This window comes from Lithobates pipiens, unplaced genomic scaffold (genome assembly GCF_037356315.1).
Source record: "Lithobates pipiens isolate NorthernLeopardFrog02 unplaced genomic scaffold, aLitPip1_a1.2 Scaffold_8, whole genome shotgun sequence".
Classification (NCBI taxonomy): Eukaryota; Metazoa; Chordata; class Amphibia; order Anura; family Ranidae; genus Lithobates; species Lithobates pipiens.
The window spans coordinates 115,840,961-115,853,252 of NW_027507903.1; the positions used below are offsets into that span (position 1 = coordinate 115,840,961).

The 12,292-nt window shown below is 38.8% G+C and overlaps 1 protein-coding gene across 1 annotated transcript in view; it reads left to right on the forward strand.

The window, feature by feature from the left end:
* HCN4 (hyperpolarization activated cyclic nucleotide gated potassium channel 4) overlaps nucleotides 1-12,292 on the forward strand; it is a 221,849-nt gene that overhangs the window by 89,418 nt on the left and 120,139 nt on the right. The window lies entirely within an intron of this gene.

Below are 12,292 nucleotides of genomic sequence, written 5' to 3' on the forward strand. Positions count from 1 at the left end.
ATGAGCTTGCTTACATTTTCATATCTTCTGCAATTCTACAAATACAGAAACTGTATTTCACAGGTGAGTTATCACCAATAAAATGTAAAAAAAAAAACACAGTTTTGCATTTGTCATGAATGCATTTTGTGCTTCTGTGCTCATTGCACACTAATTGCATTGTTTCACAGACACAGCATCTTTTCAGCTGCTACTTTCTATCTGTATACTGTAGCCATCATTTCTGCTGATGTTGCTAGCAAACACTGTATGTGACACCACAGAAAAAGAAACCGATGACTAAATGTAATTTGTTTGGTAGGCACACCATACCATTTCGTTTTTTTGTTAAGGGAGGTTATTCTGAAAATGATAGGTTTTGATAATGGTAATCTCTTACCAACAATAGTAATTACTGCCAAATATAAAATAATAGTTTGGCTTGACAATCTATTCAAAAATGTCATACCACCAAAAGAGTTTATCTGTGTATTAGAAACTTTGATTGTGTTAAATTCAACATGTTTAAAGCATAGCTCCACTTTTGTTGAGAAAAAAAAACATTCCCCTCTGGGTGATCTATGTACATTGCAAGGATTTTAACAAACTTTGTTGTAGATTTCTACTTTTTGTTATTCTGAAGAAATCCCTGTGTGTTTCTCTGTGCCCATGTGGGAAAGTGAATCTAATGGGAGTGGTTTCATAATTATCTGTCAGCTGTGCACCTGCAGGGCACTATTGAGGAAAGCTGCTGGACCTGCATCCCTTTAGATGTGTTCCTATTTGGAGTATCTCACTAAAAATGAAATTTTTGTTCCAGGGGATGCCTGAAATCTGACTTGCATCCTTGCGCAGAGTTCTGGGAAAATCAGTGAGTCAATCACACAAGCAGGAAACTATGTTTCTGAGGGATGTTCTGTACACATTCTGTGTACAGAACGCCACCAGGTTGCCATATTGTATTGCATTATCAGAAATTACAGCGGCTGCAGATTGAAAAGGAAATGTCATTTTTTATAACATTCAATCACAATATGATTTGTGCCGTAATTATATACGCTATATTATTTTTTTCTATATTTGCTATTTTCTTTTACAATACATTTTAACAATTTTTTTTCACCATTTATGTTTTACATTTATTATGTTTTTTATGCACTTTTTTTTATAACGCTGTTGGGGGGCCTTGGTGAGATATTAGTAGTCATCTCACATTTGAGACAAAGAAAAGGAATTGAGGAAATTGATTCTTTCATTCCTTTCTTTGTAGCCTCAGCTACACTGAAGATGAATGAACAGAAGACAGAGGCTCCTGTTCATTCATAAACTGAAGCATAGTACACATAGTTTACTTTGCCCAGTTATCAATGGACACAGGAGTGATCAGTACCAATCAATTAATAGAACAGGAATTGGCCTTCCTGAGGGGGAAGCAATTACATGAATGATGCCCTATGTCTGTGTCTCTCTCCCTGCAGCTGCTGAAAGGGAGAGAAACCTGCTTTCAGCTGCTTCAGAGAGCTGCACAGGTAATCCTTCTGTAATTGCACCTCTACCCAGCTGCACCAATTCCCTCTGTGTGCCTGGGCCCCCTACAGGAGGACTGGTGGCCCCCCCCTTATCAGCGACCGTGGATGCAATGCTACAATATCTATAATGTTAGTTTTGCATGCAGTCTCACAACTGCTGTTATCTTCCCTTACAGTGTCATGTAGCTTATACTGGTCATATGCTATGTAACTTTTCAAAACCAGAAATTGAGTATTAGCAGTAAATCAAAATTGTCAGAATCTAGATTCAATCACAGATATTATAACATCTTGGATATTACTGGATCTTTAATCATTATTGATGATAGAGTTTGTCTTCTGTGTCCACTTTAATGTCATTATTACTGTTGTAATTTTGATTGTATGATAGATTGACATCTAAAAGACTTAGATTGGTGACCTACACCGTATCCACACCTGGACACAGGGCATTCCATTAGACACAGGTGCTAAACTGCACTGGATACAGGGATTGACAACAACCATAGAACACCAGGACTGATCACCAGTCGGGAATAGACCAATGCTACAGTTAGGGAGGGACTGCTACTAGACCAATTTCACCAATACATATCCAGAGAGAACCAAGGGAGTTGATTTACTAAAACTGGAGGGGGCAAAATCTGATGCAGCTGTGTGTGGTAGCCAATCAGCTTCCAGGTTTTTTTTGTCAAAACTTAATTGAACAAGCTGAAGTTATAAGCTGATTGGCTACCATTCAGTGCTGCACCAGATTTCACACTCTCCAGTTTTAGTAAATCAACCCCAAAATATAATCAGGAATGACTATGATTACAACAAGCCACTAGAGATAGGTAGTAATCACCACTATAATCACTGCTAGATAAAGTGACCACCCCCAAAATCATTGCTACAGAGAGAAAGTGATCACCATCATAATCATTTCATAACCCTCCAAGTGGCCACTACAGCACTTCCCTTACAGCCGAAGAGTCAGCATCATCCATGCAGCTTGATAGACCACACCCAACAATTTTAGGCAATGCCAAATCTGCAGTTTTCACTCATTCCTACCATGGTTTAGAACAAATGTATTGATTCTTGATTATAGTATAAAACCAAATTTCAAAGTGGCATAATTATTGTAAAAATTCTTCTACAGGCATACCCCACTTTTAAGTACACAATGGGCTTTATTTACTAAAGCTGGAAAGCACAAAATCAGGCTCCTTTCTGCATAGAAACCAATGAGCTTCTAACCCCAGCTTGTTCATTTAAGCATTGGTAATAAAACCTGAAAGCTCATTGGTTTCTATGCAGAAGTGAGCCTGATTTTGCACTTTCCAGCTTTAGTAAATAAACCCCATTGCGTACTTTTTGGTATGGTTCTGAATCGATTCATTCTTTTCTATTTAAATTGGGGTTATTGAAAAGTAAAAGGTATGGACCGAACGGGTGGAAGGGTCAAGAGGAGACGATGAGAAGGAAACAAGAGGCATGAGGTTAGGCCTCTAGAGACCAAGGGTTGGGAATGGAAGAGATGAGAACAGGGAAAGTAGGGGGAGCCTCATGGAGAAAGGGAAGGTGGTGACAGGGAGAGGGGTAAACCATTGTGGCATAATTATTATGAATTCTATATACTGTTAAGGCATGGAGCATTGAGAAGTGTTGAAAAATCTGACTTTGACAGCTTTATATAGCTACAGAATCAAAGATTTAAAAAACACCTGAAAATAACTGATTTTGCATGGCTTATTGCTGCTGAACGTAAGAGTTATGATAGTTTCATACATATGTTTAAATTGTTCTACAATACCAGTCTTGCTTCCCATATAACAGATTTGCATTAAGGCATCAGTAATTTTTCTACCTGCTGTATGTATCTTGAAAGATAACTCATGTGTAGGAAGTCATTAATGTTTTCTAAACCAATGGTTGAACTAAAAAAATGCCCATCATACTAACTTGGAATACAGTACAGTTGACCAATGATTTGTTTTCAATAGTTGCTTATGTTTACAGTGCATTGGATTGTATGCTATTGTGTAAATCAATCGTAAAATTGCAAAAGGTATGTTGTCAGAACTATCAATTAAGTTCTTATCCCTCACCTTCTCCAAGGATATGTACAGGGGCGTAACTATAAGGGGTGCAGCAGTCGCGACCGCAACTGGGCCCTGTGCTGCAGGGGGCCCATGCAGCCCCCTCTACATATGGCCGGCAGCAGCATAGGGAGCTAAGGGTACCAGTGCACCATGCACACGGGTGGCTGGAGGTGGAGGGTGACTAGCAGAGCTCCATGCTCGACTATCGCACTGGCTGCTCTTTAGTTGTGCATTCCCCGCATGACCTGTGTCCTCGGCCGGCTCCTCAGAGTACCCCTCTCCTGCTCCATGCATTGCCGCTCAGTCCGATGTCTGTTCTCCCCAGCCAGAGTCCCGCCCCCCCTACCCCCCCGAGTCCGGTCCACACTGCACTGCATACTTCTCCTGGGTAAATAAACTTTAAGCACCCAGATGCAGTGCAGCCCTATGAGAGCCCCCCCCGGGGACACTGCAGGCTTGTCTGCCAGCCCCCCTCCTCCCTCGTCATACACAGATGATGAAAGGTCTTTCTGGGAGATATACTGATCACCCGTCCAGCACACTGGATGGAGCCCAGGCCAAAATGGATGAGTGCACGGCCTGCAGCTTGGTCATTGTGAGTGAGAGGACCCCATCCCCCACACACCATTACATAGCCCCTACATCTCCCCCTGGGGACAGGGACCCCTTCTCACGTCGGGACAGGGACCCCCATCTCTCCTGGGGACAGGGACCCCTTCTCACCTGGGGGCAGTAACTTCATTTGCCCTGGAGAAAAGGACCTCATCTCTTCTGGGGACGGGGACCCCATCCTGCCTAGGGACAGTCCCCCAATGGGGCACCTAAAAATAAAAAATAAAATAATAAAAAAAAACTACTGATGCCAGTGGTGGAACTACAGGGCTCACAAAGGACATACCTGTGACCACGCCCTGGAGTTCCACCACCGGACTCGGAGGGAAAGGCCCTGGCTTGGGTTCAGGGGGGCCCTTCATGGTTTCTTGCATCGGGGGCCCTGAAGGTTCTAGTTACGCCACTGGATATGTACTTGCCGATTACCCTCATTGGAGAAAATGCTGCTCCTGGGACCCCTTGGTATTGTACACATATCTCATTTAGCAGAGATCCTGTGACTAAGCGCTTTTATCCATTGCAGCACGACAGCTTTATGTTAAATTCTGAATTTATGCCTTCCTAAACTAAATACTTATTTTGTCAAAATAATCTCACCCCACAAAACCACTGTCAAAAAGGTGCAAAATAAAATGTAAAATCATCAGGTCATTTATTAGGACATCCAAAGATATTATATTATGTATAATGACCACTAATGTATATATTTTATTTTTTAAGCTGTAAAGTGTAGGTACATGCTAAGAATAATTTCTCACAGCTTTATCTAAGGGTTAAGAAAGTGAGAGAATCTGTAGATACATTTAACCTTTAATCATATGTATGTGGGAATCCTGCTGATGTCTAGTCTCTCTTTATAATACAAATCCCTGACCTTGACATGTAGGCACTTAGCACAGTGGGGTATACATGCTAAATATAGAGAAAAGGGTTACATAGCTTGATTTATATATTTTATCATAATAAGACCTCTTGCACACAGTACTGATGTTTGAGCTTCTGCTTTTTTGGATGTAATTTTAAGTGTTTGTTTTGTGCGAATTTGCACATATTTACGCAGGTATTTGCGTTATATGCGCATTTGCTAACACAATACCGTCATAGGGAAAATTCATTCATATTTCTGCTCATATGCGCATATTTGCACCCACCAGTGCAAAATACTGACTGGGAAAGCAGGTTTACCTATTTTTTTTCTTTTTACTGAGGAATACTCTGTGCTTGTTTACGCACCTGTGGGCACAGACACATTATAAATAATGGGATACATTTTAGCTCAGTAAAAACAAATGCTGTACTGAGCATTTTCAAGCTGTAGAGTGCAAAAGAAAAACAAAAAAATTTGAGAAAAAGAAAATATCTCCAAAAGTAGGTCACCAACGAACACTATGATAAGTGCAAAATCAATTTTATTACAAAAAACACACTATTTTAATTAATACAAGACCATATGAAAAGGAGGATTTTACAAATATCACAAACTTGTTTAAAAACCATTGACAGCGTTGTCAATTATATTAAATTTTTTTTTTTTTAATAGAATTAAAAATAAAATATACAGTATATATATATATATATATATATATATATATATATAATTTTTTATATATATATATATATATATATATATATATATATATATATATATATATATAATTGACGTGAATGTTTTTTAAACGAGTTTGTTTTTGTAATAAAATTGATTTTGCACTTATCATAGTGTTCGTTGGTGACCTACTTTTGGAGATATTTTCTTTTTCTCCAATTTTTTTGTTTATGCTTTTTTTGGGCCACACGAACTGCATTCATAAGTTAATGTGAATGAGAGAATGTACATTATCTAAATATCTTATACTTAACTTTGTGGTAGATCCTGGCATCCCCTATTATTTTTGTAGTGTGCAAAAGGCCTAAATGGTTTGCTGTTGTTTTTGTTTTGATAACAAAAGTCAAAGTGAATGTCATTTGAGTCGATACAAAAAGTAGGGATTGTTCACTTAGCAGGACCATTTAAAGCGGAGGTCCACCCTAAAATGGACCTCCGCTCATCAGAATCCCCCCACCCTCCGGCGCCACAATTGGCACCTTTCAGGGGGGAGGGGGGTGCAGTTACCTGGATAATCCAGGTAACTGCACCCACTTCCGGGATAGCTGTCTGCGGAAAGGGGCGTAGATTACGCCCCTTTCCGCAACTGCCCGCCCCTTTGCGCAAGTGCCCCGCTGCCTGCTGGGAAACACATAGTTCCCAGAGGCAGCGGGGACCGTCCGGATTGCGCCGCGCGGCTCGCGCATGCGCAGTAGGGAACCGGGAAATGAAGCCGAAAGGCTCCATTTCCTGATTCCCATACCCAAGATGGCGGCGGCAGGACCCGACAGACGACCTAGCGATCGGCTTCGGGTGCCGACATCGCGGGCGCGCTGGACAGGTAAGTGTCACTATTTTAAAAGTCAGCAGCTGCAGTATTTGTAGCTGCTGGCTTTTAAAAAAAAAAAAAAAACGCGGAGTCCCGGTGGACTCCCGCTTTAATTTGAAAAGTGTATTTTTTTTCACCTTACAAAGTAAATGTTAGTAAATAAGCTGAGTCTGAGTTTACTTTGCATACCCAATCATGTTCCAGCAATGTTTTTTTTTTTTTTCAATTTCCCTGGTGAAGGGTATTCAATGTGAACATAGATCCACCCTATTTGCGAACATTCACTTTGCAAAATGAACATATACATTGCAAATTCAACAGTCATGCTAAGTGATCAGCCTATATCCCATTAATAAATCAATGTCATTGTTTGCCTTGACATATCAGTGCTTCTGGATCAATTCAGTAAGGAAAATCCAAGTATGTAGAATGCTGTAAATCATGGCATCCATGCAGAATAATTTTTTTCCTGTTCTGAACATTGTATATTGGAATTTGCTTGGTTCTTCTGGTTTAACCCCCCCTTGGCGGTATTCCCGAGTCTGGCTCGGGGTGGAATTTCAGTACCATAAGTGGTAACCCCGAGCCAGACTCGGGATCACATTGCAGGATACAGGGAGAGTTACTTACCTTGTCCCCTGGATCCTGCGATGTCCTCCCCGCTGTGTATACAAGTGCCGCTGAGCTCCGTTCCCTGCGACGCACGGGAGCGGAGATCGGCGCCAAATTCAAAAAAGTAAAAACACACAATACACATACAGTACTGTGATCTTACAGATTACAGTACTGTATACAAAAATTGCACACCCCCTTTGTCCCTAGTGGTCTGTCCAGTGCCCTGCATGTAGTTTTATATTATAAATACAGTTTTTTCTGCCTGGAATTTGGAGATTGTCCATAGCAACCAAAAAGTGTCCCTTTATGTCAAAAGTGGTTTTAGACCAGCTAGAAAACAGCGATAATAAATTATAATCACTTGCAGAATTAAGTGATAGTGATTTCTGGGGAAATTCGTCATCAAACACTAAATCTAATGATAGCAACAATTCTGCAACTGAGCAAATTTCAGTGTTTTTGATTTGATTACATTATTGAATATTTGTTATTATTATTTTTTATAATTATTTATAGTTATTTATTATATTATAATTTATGATTTTGTGTTTCAAACTACTATCATACCCGGGATGAGTTATTCCTAAGAATTGCAGGCCTACAATATAAAACAAAAAATTTCCATGCAAAATAATGGTACCGCTTTCAGCACCTATAATCAGAAATAATCATACCGCCAGGGAGGTTAATGCATGCTGTCCTGCTTAGTTGTTAGCTAGTTAGTTAGTTATTTTCATTGTAAGTGACTTTTCCATTTCAGTATTGACTGTCATCCATTGTCATCTAAATGCAAATGCATATGGAGCAAAGAAATCCCAAATAGCTGCCTACAGAAACCATATTTGTTGCTTCATGTGATTGGTCATCAATAAACTGCTCCGGGTTCCTTTGTCCCAGTTTTTATAAAACAGCCACTATAGTCTTTGCAGTAGGAATTTAGGCACTATCTCAGTTTGTCTGTATCAATATTTTCTAATCATGTTTATGATAAGATATAATACCCAGACATCTCAGACGCTATCCTGTTGCTAATTTCACCCATGCTAAGAAATTCCTAGAGTCATCCATCAACAATGGCCTTACCATGCATCACTGACTGCATAATATAAATACTCTTTTATGGATTGCTACCTGTGTTTAAGCAGCTACTTTGCTTGCTACTTATCTGTATTGGTTTATTACAATATATTATGGTGCAACTTTAATACATTTGTGCCCATGTGTATTTTTTAACAATCTTATTATGTTACCATATGTCATATCTAATCTTTTGGTCAATAAAAATAATTGAAATATAAAGTCATCTCATTCCCATGATTTATAAATACTCTTGGCTCTATACTCAAAGACGTCTTCATAATGCCAAATTATGGATGGATGCACATCTTTTTTAGTTTTCAGATTTGCCCAGCATCACATGTATATCCCAAATAAATCAATTAAAACATGAAACATGTAATAGTGGCATATGTGAAAATGATTCCACAATGGACAGCATCATTTAAAAACTAATTGTATGAGTGTTAGCAGGGCAGGAGTCTTAGAAAACAACAACACAGGTAAACTACACAGAAGTCGTATTTGTAAATGACACTAATTTACCAAATGTGGAACAGTTGCCTATAGCAACCACTTAAGATTAATCTTTCAAATAAAGCAAGGAATCATACTGCTGCTCCAATTTTACTCAATTTTTCTTTGTATCAATTCTTCTAAAGCAACCCCTCTTTAGAGTTTATTCTGTATAGATGACAGGAGAAAAAGACAAAATAGTGCACATTTTGTGGGCAACTTCAATATCATATAAAGACGCAGTTCTTGTATGCATGTTCTTAGAAACGGCAAGTTAATTTGATTCTGAGCACATTGCTCTAGTATGTGTCTGTATGATTGTGGTAGGGACATTTGATTGTAAGCTCCACTGGAGCAGGCACTGTTTCTATGGTCTCCAGAAACCTCTGCATAATGTGTCATGCTATAAAAATATGCAAAATAATAAAATTGTCTTGTCTTTATTTTTTAGTTGTTTTATTTATTATATATAATATGAAATGACACAGTGAAATTACTTAATCTATATGGTGACTATAGAGATTTTTTTTATATAGTTACATAGTTAGTAAGGTTGAATAAAGACACCAGTCCATCCAGTTCAACCTGAGTGTCTACAATTGTCCCTATCCCTGAACATTGCACACTCACATTGGTCCCTACCCTCAAGGAGCGCACAATCCAAGATCCCCATTCATATACTAGGGCCAATTTTGTACAGAAGCCAATTAACCTACCTGCATGTCTTTGGAGTGTGGGAGGAAACTGGAGTACCCAGAGGAAACCCACACAGGCACAGGAAGAACATGCAAACTCCAGGCAGGTAGTGTCATGGTTGGGATTCAAACCAGCGACCCGTTTTACTGCTAGGCGAGAGTGCTAACCACTTCACCACTGTGCCACCCTATGTCCCCTGTCAGCTCAGGAGTCATCATTATGACATTGTTAATCCCAAAAATATGTAATCCATTTGGTAAAAAGATTATATAATGTTCAATGAGTCTCCCTTTGTAACTTTGTTGAAAATACCTTATTTACAGCGCCGCTGGGCGCTCATGTGATCTGCTGGAGCTCTTCTTCCCAGCTTCAAACAGTGCCGGGCAAAGGGCCGAGAATGTCTGCTGACATCAGCCTCGCTCTGAGCACTGCCAAGGGAAGGTCTGTGCTTGTCAGCCTAGAGGAGGAGATCTCCAGAGGGCCAGGTGAGTGCCCAGCGGCGCTGTAAATAAGGTATTTTCAACGATAAAGTTACAGAAGGAGACACAGTGGACATTATATAACATTTTTACAAAACTGATTATATATTTTTACATGGACTTTACTATGGCTTATTTTCAGGGTAGGGCTTATATTGCAGCCCTCCCCAAAAATCAGGCTAGGTCTTATTTTTGGGGTTGTGCTAATTTTCGGGGAAACACTTTATATACATCTTTCTTACACAGGGTGGTCAGCATAGTTATTAGGAGGAGGAGGGATCATTTTTTAAGGCTAGTTATGCTTAGCCTGGAACTCTGCTTTAAGTATTAAAGGCTAATTTATGATTGGGATACATTTTAGGACTCAAAAGAAGGACAATAAGTTTAGGGGTTAAGGAATGTAAAGAAAAACGTTTTAAAATATTTTTGACATTGGAACCTTACCAGTGAGCATGGCAAGGTGCAGGGTTCTTAACGCCAGAAGCCAGCATACCACGATGAGCTTTTTTATTTATACATTATTTCCATGTGAATTGCCAGTGCTTTTTAGTTAACATAGAACATAAGCGTATATTTGTCCATAGAAAAAATATTGACTGGTATAATAAACCTAAATTTATAAGAAAGAGTCCAAATCACATAAATGGCTTTACACTATGGATCTGCAATGAGTGTCATCAAACTTTGCTGGATTAAGCAACCAGTCTGATGGAGGTGCTTACCGTGAATCTTAACATTGATTCTTGCTTTGAATCATGCTTTAGATAATTGGAGCAAGGGCCTATTACCTTTGCCTGATTTCCTTGCCAGACCTGTTCCTGCCTCCAGTGAACAGAGAAATAAACCTTTCACTGATCTCCTGCTATCTCTTCCACTCCATAGGAAGAAATGACCTGCCAGCTTCTTGTTCCTAACCGCCAGACCAGAAAAGAAAGACAAAGCATGTCTTGTGTTCTGTCCCTTATGCTTTCACTGTTTCTCATAAGATGCATTTTACAGAAAAGAATGAAGCACAATCCTGATATAATGAAAATAATTGAGGCAGATTAAAATAAATTGGATGGCTGTATAATTTTAAGCATCCACCTCTTTGCTTTACTGGTGACATATGAAGATACCAAGCATTTCTGCAGAAACCTAGGACATCCCTACCCAACTAATCAGCTACACTCCAGTAATTATAATATTGGAAAAATTAGCTCTTCCAGCTTGTGCATTTATGGAAATAGTAAGAGGAGTGAAATACTGTATATATGTATATACTGTATATGATAATCATTGAGTGTGACTTAAAAAAATAAAAATAAATTAATGGCAGTATAATTTTAAAATAAATTAATGGCAGTATAATTTTAAGCATTTAGCTCTCTGCTCTGTTTGTAACATTTAAGTACATATATGAAGCTACCAGGCATTTCTACAGAAACCCAGGGCAAACCTTAGGCTTCAGTCCCCAGAATATATAAATGTGAAACAAACTTTCCTTGCTATCCCTGTGTATAAACCACCAATTACTCAACTCTATATACTATACAAGGCAACTAAGACCACTATGCATCCAACCACCTATTACAAAATGCAATAAAATGGTGCCACTTATAACACTGCAAAGCGCATATAGACCTCCTTTAATTAGTGAGGTCCATTTAAGCAGGTGAGAAGACACCCATAGGTGGGGTTTAAGGGCACAGTGGTGATCAGAGGCAATTACTGAAAAGTTTCTGGTGTAGGGGACTGCACAATTTTTACAGACATTGAATCATTTATTGATGGACTATATATATATATATATATATATATATATATATATATATATATATATATTTAAAAGAAAAGATGGACTCATGTACATTTATTATATGTAAATGATTTCTCAGATATTTATTTATGTACTATAATTTGAATGCACTTTATTGAAGGGGAGTGCTGCACTGTTTTGTGACTATATAATCCCCAGAATATGCTTTCCCCACAAAAAAAAACCCAACTAATTAGCCCCACCAAATTACAATATATACAGTATATGAAAATCATTGAGGGCAGACTAAAGAAAAAAGTGAATGACAGTATACCAGGTATTCAAGCCGAAGACTAGAGGAATCCTTTGATTACAGTCCTCAGTAACCCCCCCCCCCCCCCTAATAAAACAGAAAATGTCATTATGAATAGGATGAGCTCTGTCAGTTTTTATGGAAATGGTAGGAAAAAAGAGTGAAATATTCAGTGCCTTGCAAAAGTATTCACCCCCTTGGCTTTTTACCTATTTTGTTACATTACAATCTTTAGTTCAATGTTTTCTTAATCTGAAT